At 48.0% G+C, this 18,572-nt stretch overlaps 1 long non-coding RNA gene across 2 annotated transcripts in view; it reads left to right on the forward strand.

The window, feature by feature from the left end:
* The first annotated feature begins 203 nt into the window (after positions 1-203).
* Positions 204-18,572, forward strand: part of LOC140393922 (uncharacterized) — a 28,558-nt gene continuing 10,189 nt past the window's right edge. The window contains exons 1-2 of one of the 2 annotated variants that reach the window (XR_011935772.1): positions 204-475; positions 15,824-16,885. This is a non-coding gene — a long non-coding RNA (uncharacterized lncRNA). Of the gene's footprint in view, positions 476-15,823; positions 16,886-18,572 lie in introns of those variants that run through there. The other variant, XR_011935773.1, reaches the window with a different exon arrangement.

Below are 18,572 nucleotides of genomic sequence, written 5' to 3' on the forward strand. Positions count from 1 at the left end.
TGTTGGCCTTAAGCAAAGTTATTCAAAGTACACCGAGCAGCACTGCTTCCAAATTAATCAGCGTGTCGCCATTGCAAATGTTAAGGGGGTGGGGGGGGGGGGGGTGGGTGGGGGGGGAGGGGGGGCGGCGGAGGGGGGGGGGGGGGTAGAATTTCTAATCCCTGAAATTTAAATCGTTGGTTCAGTCAATCCCGAAGGAAAGATTCCACCTGGACCACAAGGCTGAGTCCTGAGCTAAGTGCTCCCAGTTGTCAGACAAAAGCTCAGAGTCTCTGACAGTCATGTCATTAATTTAAATTAAGGGGAAGTCAAGGTCTGAAGACCTCAAATTTCCCAATAGGTGCTCGCTGTGAGCATCGCTTTTCATTGGCAATCAGGAAGTGAGTCCTGTGTGCAATGAAACTTTTAAATCTATTCCCTGAAGAACGTGTCTACAGTTTCACGGATACACCAGACAGAGGAAATCTTCCCAAAGGTCAGTACATAAACATTGACTATGAAGAATTACATTTTGTCTGCGAATTTTACATTTATATTACAACTTTATATCTTGAATTGATTTTCAATTGAAGAAACAGACGAGGCCTTTTGGTCCAGCATCAGCTTATTTCAATTGCTGCAAATGTCACAATTTTCCCACATTTTCACAAAATATTTCCAAAAATCATTTTGGGTTGCGTATTAAAAACTCGATGTCATGAAATACGCAAATTAGATTGGTCTGCTTCGACCAAAATGGATGTCATCTGATCTACACATTGTGATGAATTGAGCTTAAAGCAAGCAGCCAGCCTGTTTGGGGCTATCACCTACTGTTAATCATGCCAGGGCTGTGGTGACACAGAACAGAGATTTACCACTGAGTGGCTTCAGACTAAATTTTAAGTTGGTTAGGGACTGAGTTGGAATGTGGATGAAAAATATATTCGATGCTAATCCCTATGTGTGGATTATTTTCTGTATCTGTCCGTACAATTCACTGTTGCTCGGTAGTCTCGAACCTGAATATTGCTGAGAAGAGACACCAAAAGCCTCAACCAACCAGAGTCAACTTGCTAACCAATCAGCAACCTTGTCTCCTGCAGTATGAATTGTGATGGTTTGAAATTTGGTATTCTTTTGTTTGTCCTGATGAGTGGAAGATGGAAAGCTTCAGCAACACGTCCCTCTTTCCGACAATATTCAAATTCAAAAACAATATGACATAATGAAATAACCTTTCCCAACATGTGCCGAAAAATGATTTTTCCTATCACAGCCCCTTCTTTCACGGGTCCATGAACACAGCCCTGATTTTTCTCAGATTATTTATGCTTTGTGTTATTTTTGTATCTGACGAACCTTTAGGCTTCACATATTTATTGAATGGTACATTACTGCACTAACTATTTTAGCCTGTAATCTAATCAACAATTAATATCAACATTGTAAAATGAACTTGACGTTATAGTGTGAAATGACACTCAAAATAAGAAGCAGAATGAAAGACGGTTCACTTCTAATCCCTGCAAGAAAGGCAGATTACAAGAGAAAATGCAGCCTTCTAAACATGAGAGGCAGCATCTACTTACAAGAACTGACATGAAGCTATTGAAAGTGACAATAGTTATATAAAGCCCTAAAATCTAACTGTACAGCTGGTAGAAAAACACCTTATTAGAAAAAAAAGGTTGTTGATTTGATGTAGAATTACTGCACTGTCTGTCTGCTGTTCCATCCTTCTTAAATCATAGGCAAAAATAAAACACTCAAAACACAGAAAATAACATTTGGAATGTAGTACTTTAATAAGAATATTCCAGTGATGGCTAGGCCCAATGTTTGTTGTCCATTCCTAATTGTACTTGAGAGGGCGGCGGTGAGCCACCTTCTTGAACTGTTGCAGTCCAGGTGGAGTAGGTGCATCCACAGTGAGTTCCAGGTTCTGACCTAGTGGCAATGAAGGAACGGCAATATAGTTCAGGTCAGGGCGGTTTGGAAAGGAACTTGCATGTGGTGGTGTTCTCATGTGGCTGCTGCCCCTCTCTTTCATTCATACAAGAGCAGATGCCACACAACCGCCATAATGCCTCAACAGCCTTCTCCTCAATTGTGAGCTCCTTCTCAGGGCAGAGAGAATGGACAGTGAGATGCAGCTGGAAGGAGATGAGACCCTAAGAAAGGGTTTACAGTCATAGGATCAGCTCCCTGGATTTGTCAGAGCACCAGTGCCTCATGAATCTCAGCTGTCAGGATATTGTTGACATCTTGAGCCTCACGGAACATGACCTCCTCCAGTGGGCCAGGTGGGCACAGATTGCCAGGCAGCAATAAGGTGCTCGGTGGGTTACCTGCCCACCATTCTCATATCCACCACCTCTGGGTCCCTGCCTGAAGCGACCATCAATTCACTCGAGACAAGAGTAAAATTAAACCGTGGCTTTAATCAACTTAGAACAGTGCCTGCCTGCGACTGACACAATACTGTGCGCCGCCTACAGGTCGACTGCTCTTTATACCCCCCCTCAAGGGGAGGAGCCATGGGCGGAGCCCATACATGTCCCAACATGTTCCCCTATGGATGATGCCATACAATGGCCCATAGGTGGAGCCCACAAGGGCAACAGCATAGCATAGATGCAAATACAAAGGCAAAGCATGGTACTGATACAATGGTGGATTATTGGTATAATACATTCACCACACTGCCTCCCTGTCAAGTTGTGTAAATTGTACGTTGTCTGCTCCTTCAAGTAGAGGAAGCAAAGAGTTAGGAGCATGAGACATGGATTGTGTGGAGAGGATGGAAGGGCAACATTTGTGAAAGGTGACGTTGAGGCATGGGTGTGAGAGGGAAATAGGATGAGGTTGAGTGTGAAGGTTGGGTGTTTGGATAGAATTTTGAGGAGATGACTGAGGAGAGAGGAATGTGCAACAGTGCAAGCTGTATTGTGCTGAGCAGTGCGCTGAGAATGCCGTGCAAGTCAGAGTGTGGGACTTGGCCCCAGGAAGTGTTATATCATTAACACCCCACCTTCCTGAGCGTCCTGATCCCTTTGGTGGACTATCCCCTGGCCAGGAGGACCACATTCCTGCTCCTGACCTATGGCCACTAGTTTGGAGAGTTTGTCCTTTTTCTTCTGTCCTTGGGGAGAGTTCGCCTCACTGCAACTTCCCAGATCCTGCAGCAGGACCTCCAGAAGAGAGAAAGACCCAGGCGGCAGCGTTCCCAGGTATCCACCCCAGTCCTGTGTTTGCTGCAGCTTCAAAGATTCAATCCGAAATCCCTCCTTTGACAACAAAATAGATGCATCACCCTGGCTTCCCTTTCTAATTAGTGGAGGAACTCAAAAGCATGGCGTGAATGCTATTGCTCGAGGGAAAGGCCTTGGTGAAGCCCAACCAGTAAGAAATCAGTTCTCAACCTGAAAATTGTCCCATCTTTTCTGTAAGATTAAGTGGACAATGCTCCCCCTTTGGTTGTCAATGCTTTCCACCACTACAGTTTCCCACACTTAATGAATGGCCCTGATGTAGATTAATGGATAACAATTGATTAGCCAACAACAGGCACTGCTGTATCACATGACTACCAGGTAGTCTTGAATTGGTCTCTTTCAACTTTCTATGTTCATAGAATCTCTACAGTGCAGAAAGAGGCCATTTGGCCCATCGAGTCTTCAATGACCCTCTGAAAGAGCACCCAACTAGACAAACTCTCCCAATAACCCCTTAATCTAACTTACACATCTCTGGACACTAAGTGGCAATTTATTATGGGCAATCCACCTAACCTGCACATCTTTGGATTGTGGGAGGAAACCAGAGCACCCGGAGGAAATCCAGGCAGACACGGAGAGAACGTGCAAACTCCACATGGACTGTCACCCAAGGCCGTAATTCAATCCGGGCCCCTGCTGCTGTGACGCAGCAGTGCTAACATTTGCTGTGTTCCTGCATTCCATTTTAATTTGTGAAGTATTTAAGATGATTAAATTTAAGGCATTATATATCTGTGCAGAGCATTTAACACGTTCAAAATAACTCCTTTGGAGTCCTAGGGGGAAATAAGTTGTGCAGAGGATTCAAAGGACTTCAAGAGCATTTTAAATTCTGTTTGAATTATATGGAGTGATTTCCAAAAACTAATCTGAAAATTAATACATTTTGCTTCGAGTGTGCAGTAAAATAAGTTTCACATTGGAACGGAGACCTGCTGGGAAACACAAACTGAACATAACTGGTTCTTCACAACCAGGACTCCTATAAATAAAAGCGAAACACTGTGGATGCTGGGAATCAGAAATAAAGACAAGGAATGCTGGATAAACTCAGCAGGTCTGTGGCAGCATCTGTGGAGAGAGAAACAGTTAATGGTCTGAGTCCTTATAGCTCTTCTGCAGGACTGAGGAGGAATAGAAATGTGATGAATTATAGTCGGAGTAGGGTGTGTGTGGAGGAGGTGGGGAAGAATAGAAGGTCAGAGATAGGTTGGGGCTCAGGAGAAATTGACAAAGATGTCATGGACACAAAACACAAGGAGTGTTACCATTCTTACTACGGAGCTTGGTTCCAGATTGGGGAATTCCACCCAGACTCAGTCGGGACAGACAGTAGGGGGCCGAGACCGTTGCCACAAAGAATAAGGCCCCAAAGAAACATCTAAGCAGGGGGAGGGGGTGGGGGTCAATCAACAGAAAGGGGATGGGAAAGGGGTGGGGAAGAACTGCACATCTGTCAATAGATGACAATCATCTTTTGTAAAATATGTGTTCCAATAAAGTATCTTAAAATAATAAAAAGGGGGCTAAGGAGAGGGGTTAGGGGGCCGATTCTAAAGGGCAGCTCTACATTAGAGCCACATATCTTTGTTTATTGTACAATGTATAAAATGAAAAATTTCAAGAAAAACTTTTTTAAAAAATCTCACCTGTTCCTTCCAAATATTTACCATGTCATGTCTGCAATGACTCAGGTACAATATCCTAAAATGCATTTAAAAAAAATATTTTTTACATTTTAATACTAACTGTATCCAATGTTTCCCCAGTGAAGAGTTCCACAGCTTGACCCTTCATTCACTCACTCTTAAATATTTAATGACCTAGATTTTCTAATCCCAATAGAGGTGAATGCTGATCCTATTTACGCTGAAACCCCAGAAGGTGTGGAGTAGCTCAATGGGCTCCAGGACAGTCCATACTAATGATCCTAATATTCTGATTCTTAAGGGGGGGGATGAGTGGGGGGGAGTAAAGGGTAACTGCGGGGGTGGGAAGAGGAGCCAGGGTGCCGGATGGGATGTGCAGGGAGGCACAGGGAGAGCAGGGGGTGAGGCCGCTCCCGCGCCGGTTGGGAGAATCACCTGGCACACCATTTTTCCCCGCGTCGCTGGTCCGACACCCTCCCGCGATGCACCCAAGCGGCAGGAATGGCCCCGTCAAGTTCTGCGCGGCGCAGGCCGGAGAATCGCCCGGGACACCCAAGATGGCGATTCTCCGCTACACCCGCTATTCTCCGGCCTGGATGGGCCAAGCGGCCTGCCCAATCCGACGGCTTCCCGCTGGCGCCATCCACAGCTGTTCGCTGCCGGCGGGAACAGCGCGGGATCGCTGGGGGGACGGCCTGTGGGGGGGCGACGGGGGTTCTTTCAACGGGGGAGGCCTCAAATGGGGTCTGGTCCACGATCGGTGCCCACCGATCGGCGGGCCTGTTTCTCTGAAGGAGGACCTCCTTTCCTCCGTGCCCCACAAGGTCCGTCCGACATCTTCTTGCGGGGCGGCCTCAGGGAGGACGGCAACCACGCATGTGCGGGTTGGCTGCGGCTGGTGCCGGCCAACCCGCCATGCGCGGGTGACACCAGTTACGCGGTGCCGGCCGCGTCATCTACGCGGCGTCAATGCCCGGCGCGCGCTGACGACGCTGCTTTCGTGACACGCCCCTCGAGTTTCTCGCGGCCCCGATCCTAGCCCATTTTCGGGCCCTGAATCGGTCGAGATCGGGGCCGTTTCGCGCTGTCGTGAACCTCAACGACGTTCACGATGGCGTGGGCACTTAGTCGTGGGAGCGGAGAATCGCGCCTGGTGTGGGGGTAGAGGAGAGGAATTAGAGAATACGGGTGGCATTGGTAGGGAATGGAGGGAGGAACCCGGGGGGAGCCAGGGGAGAGGGGTCAGTGGTGTTAGACTCCGGCGGATTGCCAGAGAAGTATTTATAAGTGTTGAAATGTTTTAAATAGTGTCATAACCGTTTTAAACTATTTTAAACCATAATTTTAAAAATCATCTGTAATTGTGGATTTCGCAATAGAATATGTTCAAAAGAACCACGTTCCTTGTAAATAGAATGGACATCATCTGAGCACATTGTGGTAGTCTGTGTAGAGGTATTATGGTACCTGGTAATGCTGGAACACCATTGGTAGATAATGTATGTTTCCTATTGGTCAAGCTGTATGGTAGCTCCGCCCTGCAAGGCGGGGTATAAGAGCCCATACCGCCCCAGCAGCCTTCTTTCTGTACCTGAGCTGCTGGGGGAAACATCAAGCTTATTAAAGCCCTCAGTTGGACTACAGCCTCGCTTTAGTGGTCATTGATCATGCCTCAATTTAATAAGCTAGATTTAAAAGGATAGAGCTCCGAATCAAGCCAGAGTGTCTGCAACTCAGCCCCCACGCGGCGAACTCGGCGGCAACCTTCAAGCACTGGCTGGCATGTTTTAAAGGATATCTCGGAACGGCTGAAAACACACCCACAGGAGAACAGAAATTGCAAGTCCTGCACTCAAGGGTGAACCCGGAAATTTACACCCTCAGCGAGGACGCGGTGACTTCGATGCAGCAATGGAGCTGCTAAAAGGACATTATATTCGCCCGGTAAACCAGGTCTACACCCGACATCTGCTAGCAACGAGGTGCCAAATCCCTGGGGAATCGCTGGAAGAATTCTACCGTGCGCTCCTGGTGTTGGGGAGAAACTGCAGCTGATCGCAAGTTTCGGCGAGCGACCACACAGAACTCTTGATCCGGGACGCTTTCGTGGCAGGTATGTTGTCCTCCCAAATCCGCCAGCGATTTCTGGAAAAAGACACCCTAGGCCTCAAGGAGGCACGGGCCCTTGCAGGCTCCCTGGATGTGGCCTCCTGAAACGCCTGCGCTTACGTTCCCGACCGCGCGGCAGCCCCTTGGGCAGCGTGGAATCCCTCCGCAGCCAATCCCGAGACATCTCCCATCCCCCCACAAGCTTGTGCTGCAAGGTGGCCTGGCAACCCTGGGGGGCCCCGCTGCTACTTTTGCGGGCAGGCCAAGCACCCCCGGCAGCGCTGCCCGACCGGTGCATCCACCTGCAAGGGATGCAGTAAAAAGGGCCACTTCGTGATGGTATGCCAGGCCCGTGTGGTCGCCGCGGTCCCCGTGCGGCCAGCGGGCGCTGCCATCTTCCTCCTCCAGGGCCACCTGTGCCCCCCCGGGCGCCGCCATCTTGTCCCGCGGACGCCACGTTCGATAGATGGACGCCGACATTTTGTGCATCCCCAGCCATGTGCGACCAATGGAAGCCGCCATCTTGGATGGACTCCCAGGACCCCAGCTCGGCTGACCGCACACCGCCCGAAGAGAACACTCAACTGCTGTGATTAGCCTCGGTGACCCTGGACCAGCCCCGGCCTCGAACACTCTCAACTGCTACAACAACAGTACTAATCAACGGGCATGAGACGTCCTGCTCAATCGACTCTGGGAGCATGGAGAGCTTCATACACCCCGACACGGTAAGGCGCTGCTCTCTCCTCGTCCACCCAGTTAATCAAAAAAGTCTCCCTGGCCTCTGGTTCCCACTCAGTAGAGATAAAGGTGTTTTGTGTAGCAAACCTCACGGTCCAGGGAAGGGAGTTTAAAAATTACAGGCTCTACATCCTTCCCCACCTCTGCGCAGCCACACTCCTAGGTTTCGACTTCCAGTGTAATCTCCAAAGTCTAACTTTCAAATTCGGTGGCCCTATACCCCCCCTCCCCCCCCCACCCCTCACTCTCTGCGGCCTTGCAACCCTCAAGGTCGATCCGCCTTCTCTGTTTGCGAACCTCACCCCAGATTGCAAACCCGTCGCCACCAGGAGCAGACGGTACAGTGCCCAGGGTTGGATATTTATTAGGTCAGAGGTCCAAAGGTTACTGAGGGAAGGAGTCATTGAAGCTAGCAACAGTCCCTGGAGAGCTCAAGTAGTGGTGGTAAAGACCGGGGAGAAGCATAGGATGGCCATCGACTACAGTCAGACCATCAACAGGTTTATGCAGCTGGACGCGCACCTCTCCCCCGCATATCCGACCTGGTAAACAGGATCGCGCATTACAAGGTCTTCTCCACGGTGGATCTTAAGTCTGCCGACCACCAGCTCCCCATCCGCACTAGTGACCGCAAGTACACTGCCTCGAGGCAGATGGGCGGCTCTACCACTTCTTCAGTGTCACTAACGGGGTCTCGGTCTTCCAGCGTGAGATGGACTGAATGGTTGACCGGTATGGTTTACGGGCAACATTCCTGTACCTCGATAATGTCACCATCTGCGGCCACGACCAGCAGGACCATGACACCAACCTCCGAAAATTCCTCCAGACCGCAAAGATCCTTAACCTTACGTATAACAAGGATAAATGCGTGTTTAGCACCGACCGCCTACCCATCCTCGGCCATGTAGTGCGAAATGGAGTTATAGGTCCCGACCCTGAACGCATGCGCCCCCTTATGGAGTTCCCCCTCCCTCACTGCTACAAGCCCCTGAAGCGCTGCCGAGGGTTTTTCTCTTACTATGCCCAGTGGGTCCCCAACTATGCAGACAAGGCCCGTCCCCTGATCCAATCCACAGTTTTTCCCCTGTCGATAGAGGCCCGCCAGGTCTTCAGCCGCATCAAAACGGACATTGCAAAGGCCACGATGCACGCCATCGATGAGTCCCTCCCCTTCCAGGTCGAGAGCGACGCGTCTGACGTATATCTGGCAGCCACCCTCAACCAAGCGGGCAGACCCGTGGCCTTCTTCTCTCGTATCCTCCATGCTTCCAAAATCCGCCACTCCTCAGTCGAAAATGAGACCCAGGCCATAGTAGAAGCTGTGCGACATTGGAGGCATTACCTGGCCGGCAGGAGATTCACTCTCCTCACTGACCAAAGGTCGGTTGCTTTCATGTTCGATAATGCACAGCGGGGCAAGATAAAAAACGACAAGCTCTTGCGGTGGAGGATCGAACTCTCCACCTACAACTACGAGATCTTGTATCGTCCTGGGAAGCTAAACGAGCCTCCTGATGCCCTGTCCCGCGGCACATGTGCCAACGCACAAGTGGACCGCCTCCGAGCCCTCCACGAGGACCTCTGCCACCCGGGGTCCACTCGCTTTTTCCATTTTATCCAGACTCGCAACCTGCCCTACTCCATCGAGGAGGTCATGACAGCCACCAGGGACTGCCAAATGTGCGCGGAGTGCAAACTGCACTTCTACCGGCCAGAGAAAGCGCACCTGATAAAGGCTTCCCGTCCCTTTTAACGCCTCAGTATGGACTTCAAAGGCCCCCTCCCCTCCACCGACCGCAACACGTACTTCCTAAACGTGATTGACGAGTACTCCCGGTTCCTATTCGCCATCCCCTGCACCGACATGACCGCAACCACCGTCATCAAGGCCCTCCATAGCATCTTTGCACTGTTCGGGTTCCCCGCTTACATACATAGTGATAGGGGGTCCTCGTTTATGAACGACGAACTGCGTCAATTTCTGCTCAGCAAGGGCATCGCCTTGAGCAGGACGACCAGTTACAACCCCCGGGGTAACGGACAGGTAGAGAGGGAGAACGGAACAGTCTGGAAGACCATCCTACTGGCCCTACTGTCCAGGAATCTCCCAGTCACCCGCTGGCAGGAAGTCCTCCCAGATGCCCTCCACTCCATCTGGTCACTGCTTTGTACCACGACCAACCAAACACCTCATGAACGTCTCCTTGTCTTCCCCAGGAAGTCCTCCACTGGGACCTTGCTCCTGACCTGGCTGGCAGCTCACGGACCAACCCTGCTCCGAAAACACGTGTGGGCGCACAAGTCGGACCCGTTGGTCGAGAGGGTCCATCTGCTCCATGCTAACCCCCAGTACGCCTACGTGGCGTACCCCAACGGCTGACAAGATACGGTCTCCCAACAAGACCTGGCACCCGCCGGATCCCCACGTACACCCCAGCCACCAGTCCCACCCTCCCTCCCACCGGTGCACCTTACTAGAGGATCGGTCCTTCCGCTGGCCCCGTCTCGGCCCCCCCACCCACCGACGCACCCCGCAGACGCTCCCTTCCCAGGTCAACCGTTTTCCCCAGCAGCGCCGTCTAGGGGTGTTGAAGCTGCCACAGAGATCGAGGCCACGGTCCCGGAGTCACAGACGCCCGAGTCTCCACCGGCGTCACCACCAAAGCTTCGACGATCACAGAGGACGACCAGGGCCCCCGATCGACTGATTGTTTCATTTTAAAGTGTATGTAGTTAATTGTGAATCTGCAAATAGTTATAAAACGCTGTACGGAGGTATTACGGTACCTCCGTAACTATAATTTCTACCACGTTACCATGTTGTAATATCAAGCCACCACCCCCGCCGGTCTCTTTTTTAACAGGGGGTGAATGTGGTAGTCTGTGTAGAGGTATTACGGTACCTGGTAATGCTGGAACACCATTGGTAGATATTGTATGTTTCCTATTGGTCAAGCTGTATGGTAGCTCCGCCCCTGCAAGGCGGGGTATAAGAGCCCGTACCACCCCAGCAGCCTTCTTTCTGTACCTGAGCTGCTGGGGGAAACATCTAGCTTATTAAAGCCTTCAGTTGGACTACAACCTCGCTTTAGTGGTCATTGATCGTGCATCACCTCGCATTCATGTTCTCAGCTGTGTTCAGTTGAAGAAATTCCTTGCAATGCTGATATTGACATCAATTGAATGTTGTAAAAGCCATGGGCCAGGATTCTCCCTTCTGGGGACTAAGTCCCCACGGTGGCGGGAAAACCAGCGCCAACCACTCCGGCGTCATCAGCCCTCAAAAGTGTGGAATTCTCTGCATTTTCGGGGGCTAGATGGACGCCGGAGGGGTTGCTGCTGCTCTAGGCGGCGCCGAAGGGATGGCACGAGTTCGCACATGCGCCGAAGGGCTGGCATGATCTCGCGCATGCGTGGAACAGCTGGCATGATTTCGCGCATGCGCAGACCTTCCGGCGTATTTTGGCGCATGCGTGAGGGGGTTCGTTTCTCCACGTCGGCCATGGTGGAGGACGGAAAAAAGGAGTGCCCCCACAGAACAAGCCCGCCCGCATATCAGTGGGCCCCGATCGTGGGCCAGGCCACCGTGGGTCCCCCCGAGGGTCGGATCCCCCGGCACGCCCTCCGAGGACCACCCACGCAGACTCACTTGCCAGGTCCCGCCAGTGCCGGAGGTGAGTGAGTCACGCCGACGGGACTAGCCAGACATGGATGGCCGCTCGGCCCACCGGGGCCCGGAGGATCGCTGCCAACGGCCCCCGAATCCCACCCCCGCCCGAAAAACAGGGTCGGAGAATCCCGCCCATGATGTATTCAATTGAATTTTCATTTAATTCCAACTGCTTTATGGAATCTGCATGCTCATTGGTTTATTTCAATTCTCCCAAGCCTTTGTCCTCCTGCTTTATGTTTTTAAACTATTAATCAGTGACAACCTGAAAGCAGACCATTGTTGCCTAGCGATATCTTGACATTTCTCTCAAGTGACTTTGCATGTTGTGAAGGTACCCCTGTTTCCTGAAATTAAAATAAACACAGCAAATGGGAGATATGAAATGAATGAAATGAAAAAGAAATGAAATGAATGAAAAGCGCTTATTGTCACGAATAGGCTTCAAATGAAATGACTGTGAAAAGCCCCTAGATATGTCCCACAGGCGGAGAGAGAGAGGGGGAATTAACGTTTCAGTGCAATGACCTTTCATCAGAATTGAAAAAAAAGGCAAAGAAATGGGGAAAGGGGAAAACATAAGAGGGAAGGGATTGGGTAGAAGGCAAGAAAAATAAAATGACAAAAGGAATGACGGTGTAAGTCAAAAAAGGCGTAGGCAGTGGGGGCAGGGGAATGAGACCAGTCAAGAAACAAAAGATGGGTCTCGGGCAGTGTATTTCAAATTTGTTTTTCCAGGACCCACTTTTGCCAACTGGCCGACCTTCGCGACCCACGCCAGTCGACCTTTGTGACCCACGCTGGCCAGCCTTCACGACACACGCCCTGTTCACTTACCTTTAATGCAAAAAGGGAGCCCATTTGGTCCTTACGATCTCACTTGAATGAGGTTCAAAGGAGGAGAGGGCAACGCGCATATCCGTTGCAGACTTCAGACAGTTCCGTTGTGCCATCTTTATCGTTTTGAAAACAGAAAATCTAATCTTGCACATGTAGATCGTGGGGAAGGACAATAGCAACAAACTGCTCATTTTACTCAGCGCTGGATACTCTTCGATCTGGTACTTCAGAACGCTGACAGCCTCATAGGCTTTTGGTGCATTTTTAATGCGGCATCACAGGTCAGGTGTAGCAGCGTAGTATTTTCATTCTTCTTTGTGGGTCTATCTCCGCGGTCCAAGTCCACAATGGAGCTCGGTTGCGTCGCTGGAGGCCCCTGCTGTGCACATGCGCAGCCTCTGACCCGGAAGTGTGAGGGCCCGTATCTGCAGAAAAAGTGGCGAGATTCACTCTGGGTACCTGCTAGCCCCCTGCAGAGCTATGAATTCATCTCACTTTCTTCCAGGATTTTCAGGAGTAAAACTCGACCATTCTGACGCCGGGGTGGGGACATAGTCTCAATAATGGAGAATCCAGCCCAACACACAACACATCAACTACATTCCCTTCATCAACACTCTCTGTTTTTTTTAAATCAAAAAACAAATAAGTTAGTCAAACATGCTTTACCATAATATATCCAAGCAGGATCTCCTTGATTTGTCCTAGATCTTCAACTTACTGATAGTTTCCCCCTGATTGTGATTTCTAAATGCTTCCCCACCTCCCCACCATTGACTTTGAATTGATTGACCCTTATATGACAGCTTTATTCTTCTCCCTTTTGAACAAGGGTGTGTTTCTGAAGTCCTGTTTGAAAGGATGATGCAATATTAGGATCAGAGCCCCTGCATTTTCCATCCTTATTAGCTCACCATTATGTTGACATTTATTTTATTGCCCATCCCTAATTGCCCTTTAACGGAGAGCATTTAAAGAGTCAACCACATTGCTGTGGAGTCACATGTAGGCCAGACCAGGATTCAAATTTGGGTCCCGAGACCATTACCCTGAATCTCTGGATTACTACCTGTGACAATACCACTCCATCACCACCTCCCTACTGAGTGATTTACATTTGTTAAGTACTGTCAGCCTTCCCAGTTCCTCCTCTATCTATTTTTATCACATTCAGTAACCTGTTAACTTCATCATTCATCATACATTTGGTAAATTCCTCTTCTTTGGTAAACACCAATGAATAGGACTCATTTGCAACCTCAACCATACCTTACGCTCCATCAAAACATCTGCATTTTGGTCTCAGATCAGCTCCAATACTTTTTTGGTAATTCTTAATTTTTGAAACTCTCTCTATAGTCCAAACAGTGTCACAGGAACTTTAATGTTGACCTGACGAAACCATTTCAAGTAGATAAGGACTGAGTTCAACTTCCTCTCATAATTCAGCCTCTGACAAACAATGAGAGGCATAGGTAGGGTAGATTGTAAGGAGCTGTTTCTCATGGCAGAGGTGTCTATGACCAGAGGGCATAGGTTTAAGGTTAAGGTGAGGAGTAAGTGGTTTAGAGGGGACCTGAGGATATATCTTTTCACACAAAGGGTGGTGGGGATATGGAATGCACTGTCTAAGAAGGTGGTGGAAGCAGGTCGTCTTGCAACATTTAAGAAGCATCTGACAGGCAGCATGGTGGCGCAATGGTTAGCACTGTCCGTGTAGAGTTTGCACTTTCTCCCCGTGTTTGCGTGGGTTTCGCAAAAGATGTGCAGGGTAGGTGGATTGGCCGTGCTAAATTGCCTCTTAATTGGAAAAAATGAATTAGGCACTCTAAATTTTTTTTTTTTTAAAGCATCTGACGAGCACTTAAATTGCCAAGGCATAGGGCGGCACGGTGGAGTAGTGGTTAGCACTGTTGCCTTGTGGCGCAGAGGACCTGGGTCGATCCCGACCCTGAGTCACTGTCCATGTGGTGTTTGCACAGTGTTATAACCTGCCTGCTTACCATTGGCTAGGGACTAATGACAATCCCACAATCCTGTGGGAGTATGAGCTTCCCCAATGAGGGGGGCAGAGAAACCATTAGTAAACTCCAAGTATAAATAAAGCTGGCCAGTTTGGAACCAGCAGGAAGGAGTGTGCAGCAGGGGAAGTTGCTGCTGCTATTATATATATATGTTATTGTAAATAAATGTTATTACTTTGTATCCTTAAAACTTTTGTTGGATTCTTCGTGGCCCTCACAAAACACAGTTTCCCCATGTCTGCGTGGGTCTAACCCCCACAACCCAAAGATGTGCAGGTTAGGTGGATTGGCCATGCTAAATTGCCCCTTAATTGAATAAATTTTTAAAAAGTATGGACCAAAGTGCTGGTAAATGGGATTAGAACAGTTTGGTACTTGATGGTCGGCATAGAGCCAAAGGGCCTGTTTATGTGCTGTATAACTCTATGGGTGCGACTGAACGGCCTCGTCGCGCTCGACTTGGTGACGCGACAGGGCTGTTAAATCTCACGAGGAGCCTCTCACGAGATTTGTGATGCTTGCGATCTCACGAAACGTTGCAATCTGGATCGTGCTCTCATTGGGCGGGGTCCAGATTAACATATTTAAATGAGAAGTTAGGCTCACTTGAATATGCCTGCGCTCGATCCCCCCAAGGCCCGGGAACGAACACCTGCGCCTGTGAGACCTTGTCATGGCGCCGTTTAACACTCGGTTCGGATCCTGCCCTTATGAGGTGGGGTGAGGGGGCGCTCGATACCAAAAGAGACAATCTGGATCTTTTGGGTCACATAATGTTTCTGAGCTATAATTACTTTGTACTTTGTACGTTGCTTAACTCTCTCCAGTTCCCCTGTATTTCTGTTGATGAGATATGTTTGAGAGAATTTATGAGATGGAGGCTGTTTGGCCTCATTATTGTGTAGCTTGGAGCAGAGCAGACTAACGATATGTGTCATGGTTTAGTTTTTAAATAATACTATTGGAATGTGAAGGTTAGGTATGCTGGAGAGAAACAGATTTGGGAAAGAATATGTTAGGATAATCTATCATTAGAGGAAAAAATACTTTGCAGACAAAGAAATTGAGTGTTTATTTGTCCTGCATCAAATGAGATTTCACTGCATCACTAACTTTTCTCGAGCTTCCAGAGGTATCTTAGTTTAGATGGATGGTTTCATTTGCCTGCTTCTTATTACTATGCCCTTCACTCATTAATCCTCACGCTGTACGTCAGATTTGTGTTGTTACTCCAAATAAGCTTATGAGGCACTTTTTATGACTGTAGCAGCTTTATAATTATGGATTCAAAATGAGTTGGAGATGGAGCTATTTTGATGGGTGGGTTTGTGATGTCTTCCGATAAAACTTGGAACTAATCCGTCAGGTACATATTTTAGAATGATGGGCTGGCAATTGGAAACATGATTAGCAGATTTCCTTTCTTCCATTTATAAGATGAACTATTTGGTGATGGAATGCTGTGGTGTTCCATATTTTTGATTTTAATTGCATTACTTATCTAATGTTTTCTGGACTTGTTTCCAGCTTTTTTCAGAGCAATGAAGGAGAGGAAAAGAAAGTTCGAAAAATCGAAACAATACATTCCAAGTTGACGACAGAAAAGCCGCAGCAGCATGTAACCAATAAGAACAGACTCGCTAGGGAGCATTGCATTACAGGAATGCCTAAGACTGCAGAAGTGGATGGTACAGTGGCACAGTGGTCAGCACTGCTGCCTCAAAGTGCCTTTAATTCTGGCCTGAGGTGACTTTGTATAGTTTGCACGTTCTCCCCGTGTTTGTGTTGGTTTCGTCCGGATGCTCAGGTTTCCTCCTTCAGCCCAAAGATGTGCAGGTTAGATGAGGTTACGGGGATAGAGCGAGCAAGTGGGCCGAGGTTGGTTGCTCTTCCAGAGGGTCAGTACAGACTTGATGAGCTGAATGGCCTCCTTCTGCAGTGTGGGAATTCTATGGTTCTATGTTGTGCAGATCCCCCGCTACTGACCGAAGCCCGTGTGTTGAATGGTGGGGGACCTTCAGGGAATTTTCTGGCAGCTTGCAATGATCTACATCACAAATAGAAACGAATGTAAAAGAATCCGGAACAGTTTCGGTATCTGATGTGTCATGTGAGAGTACCTTTAAGCAATGGGTGTTTTTATAGAATAACTGTAGTGGGTGTACCTTTAAGAAATGGGTGTTTTTATAAAATACTGTAGTGGGTGTACCTTTACGAAATGGGTGTTTATTACTGCAGTGATGTCAGAGTGTGGGTGGAGCTGGGCTGTCTGTCAGATTTAGATTCACTTGGAGAAAAGCTTGGGTGTGTCTGTGTTTTTTTTTTGGTTTTGTTTCAGTGTTGGAGCTGCAGTCAGCCACAGAATGTGTAATGTTGTTCTCTCTGCCATGTAAAGACTATCTCTTGGTCATTTGGTGAATTCAGAGTTATAACTGTTATTAAACCTGATTTGCTTCTGTTAAAAGTTTTTTAAAAATCTTTTGGATGTTAAAAGGAAAGTAAGGATTGCTTAGTGTCGTATTCTTTGGGAGTTGTATTTGAATTGATGGTTGCTAAGATGTTCACTGTATGTTTTAAAAAGGTTAACTTGAGTTCATAGAATAAACATTGTTTTGCTTTAAAAAAAATACTTTTCGATTTCTGCTGTACCACTCCTGTAGAGTGGGCCGTGTGCTCCCCATATCACAATCTAGTAAAAGTCGTGGGTCAGGTGAACTCCATGATACACTTTGGGGTTCTCTAAACCCTGCCCCATAACAGATGCTAAATGTATCAAAGCAGCGAGCAAGAAACAGAGAGGACAGTTTTTCGAAGTAATTACAGATAAGGAAGGAAAATCAGCCCATCTTAACTCTTCCAATCAGAGGGATGCTAACATCCTCCCATTGCAGCATCTAATTGTTCCTTAATGAAATCAAGTTATCGGGAGTTCCTACCCCCAATCCCCTACATCTGAATGTTTATTCGGCATGTCAATCACTCCTCCAGTGAAGAATATCTTTTCTGTTTTCAGTCCTAAATTTAACTTTCCTGAGTCTGAAACTAGATTGAAATGTAAATGACAGTCCAGGGTAACTTCTTAATTTCCCGTACCAATTTCATATACCTCGATATGGTCAGTTGCTTTCCAATTTGTAATGGCCAAGTCCAGCTCTTGTAACTCAGGATTTTTATACTGGAGATTGGGCTTTTGGCTTTTTGCTGAACTGTCCCCAGCACTTGAACAATTCCCTTGTTTCTTGCGGCAAGACGTGCTTGGAATAGACCACTATGCAGTTTAATCCTCCTCTGACTTGTATATTATCCTTTCTCCACATGGTTCGCATCCTGTTGAATTTACTGACTGATGCTCTGCATTGGTTAGGCCTATTTAACCTTGAGAACTTCATTCTTTGTACATTAAAAACCGATCATGGAACATGCATGTTGTCCAATGTTACTGGCCACATGGAGCATTTTCCAATTATCTATATTACATTTCTTGTCCTTTCTTGGGCGGCATGGTAGAACAGTGGTTCGCACTGTTGCTTCACAGCACCAGGGTCCCAGGTACGATTCCCGGTCTGTGTGGAGTCTGCACGTTCCCCCTGTGTCTGTGCGGATTTCCTCCGGGTGCTCCAATTTCCTCCCACAAGTCCTGAAAAACGCGCTGTTAGGTAATTTGGACATTCTGAATTCTCCCTCAGTTTACCCGAACAGGCGCCGATATGTAGTGACTCGGGGCTTTTCACAGTAACTTCATTGCAGTGTTAATTAAAGCTAACTTGTGACAATCATAAAGGTTATTACTATTAATTGCATATTTCGCCAACTCTATAATTTCTGTGCTGCCTCTTTCCATTTTTCGTCCTAATTTAGTCTCATTTACATATTTCACTGCTTTAAATTCCTTAATCCAGATAATTTATGTAAATTAGAAAACGTGATGGTGCAAACACCGAATGCTGAGGTCACTCACTCAGCACTTCCTCCCACTCCACTATCCTCCTCTTTGTACCATGTGCTAAGAGGGTGTTGGCAACCGGACTTCCATGAAACTGGTAAAATACTGCAATGGTTTGCCATTGCCTTTGGCAGAGTGACTGACTAGGAAACTCTCCTGTTCTTAATATATGGCATAAAGGATTTACAAGCTGGTAATCAACTTGTTTGAAACTAGAAGCAGGTGTAGACCATTCGGTCTTTCAAGCCTGCTCTGCCACTCAATATGATCAAGGCTGATCCTCTATCTCAACGCCATATTCCCACGCTCTTCCCATTCCCCTTGACACCTTTA

Source organism: Scyliorhinus torazame, chromosome 17 (assembly GCF_047496885.1).
Source record: "Scyliorhinus torazame isolate Kashiwa2021f chromosome 17, sScyTor2.1, whole genome shotgun sequence".
Lineage (NCBI taxonomy): Eukaryota > Metazoa > Chordata > Chondrichthyes > Carcharhiniformes > Scyliorhinidae > Scyliorhinus > Scyliorhinus torazame.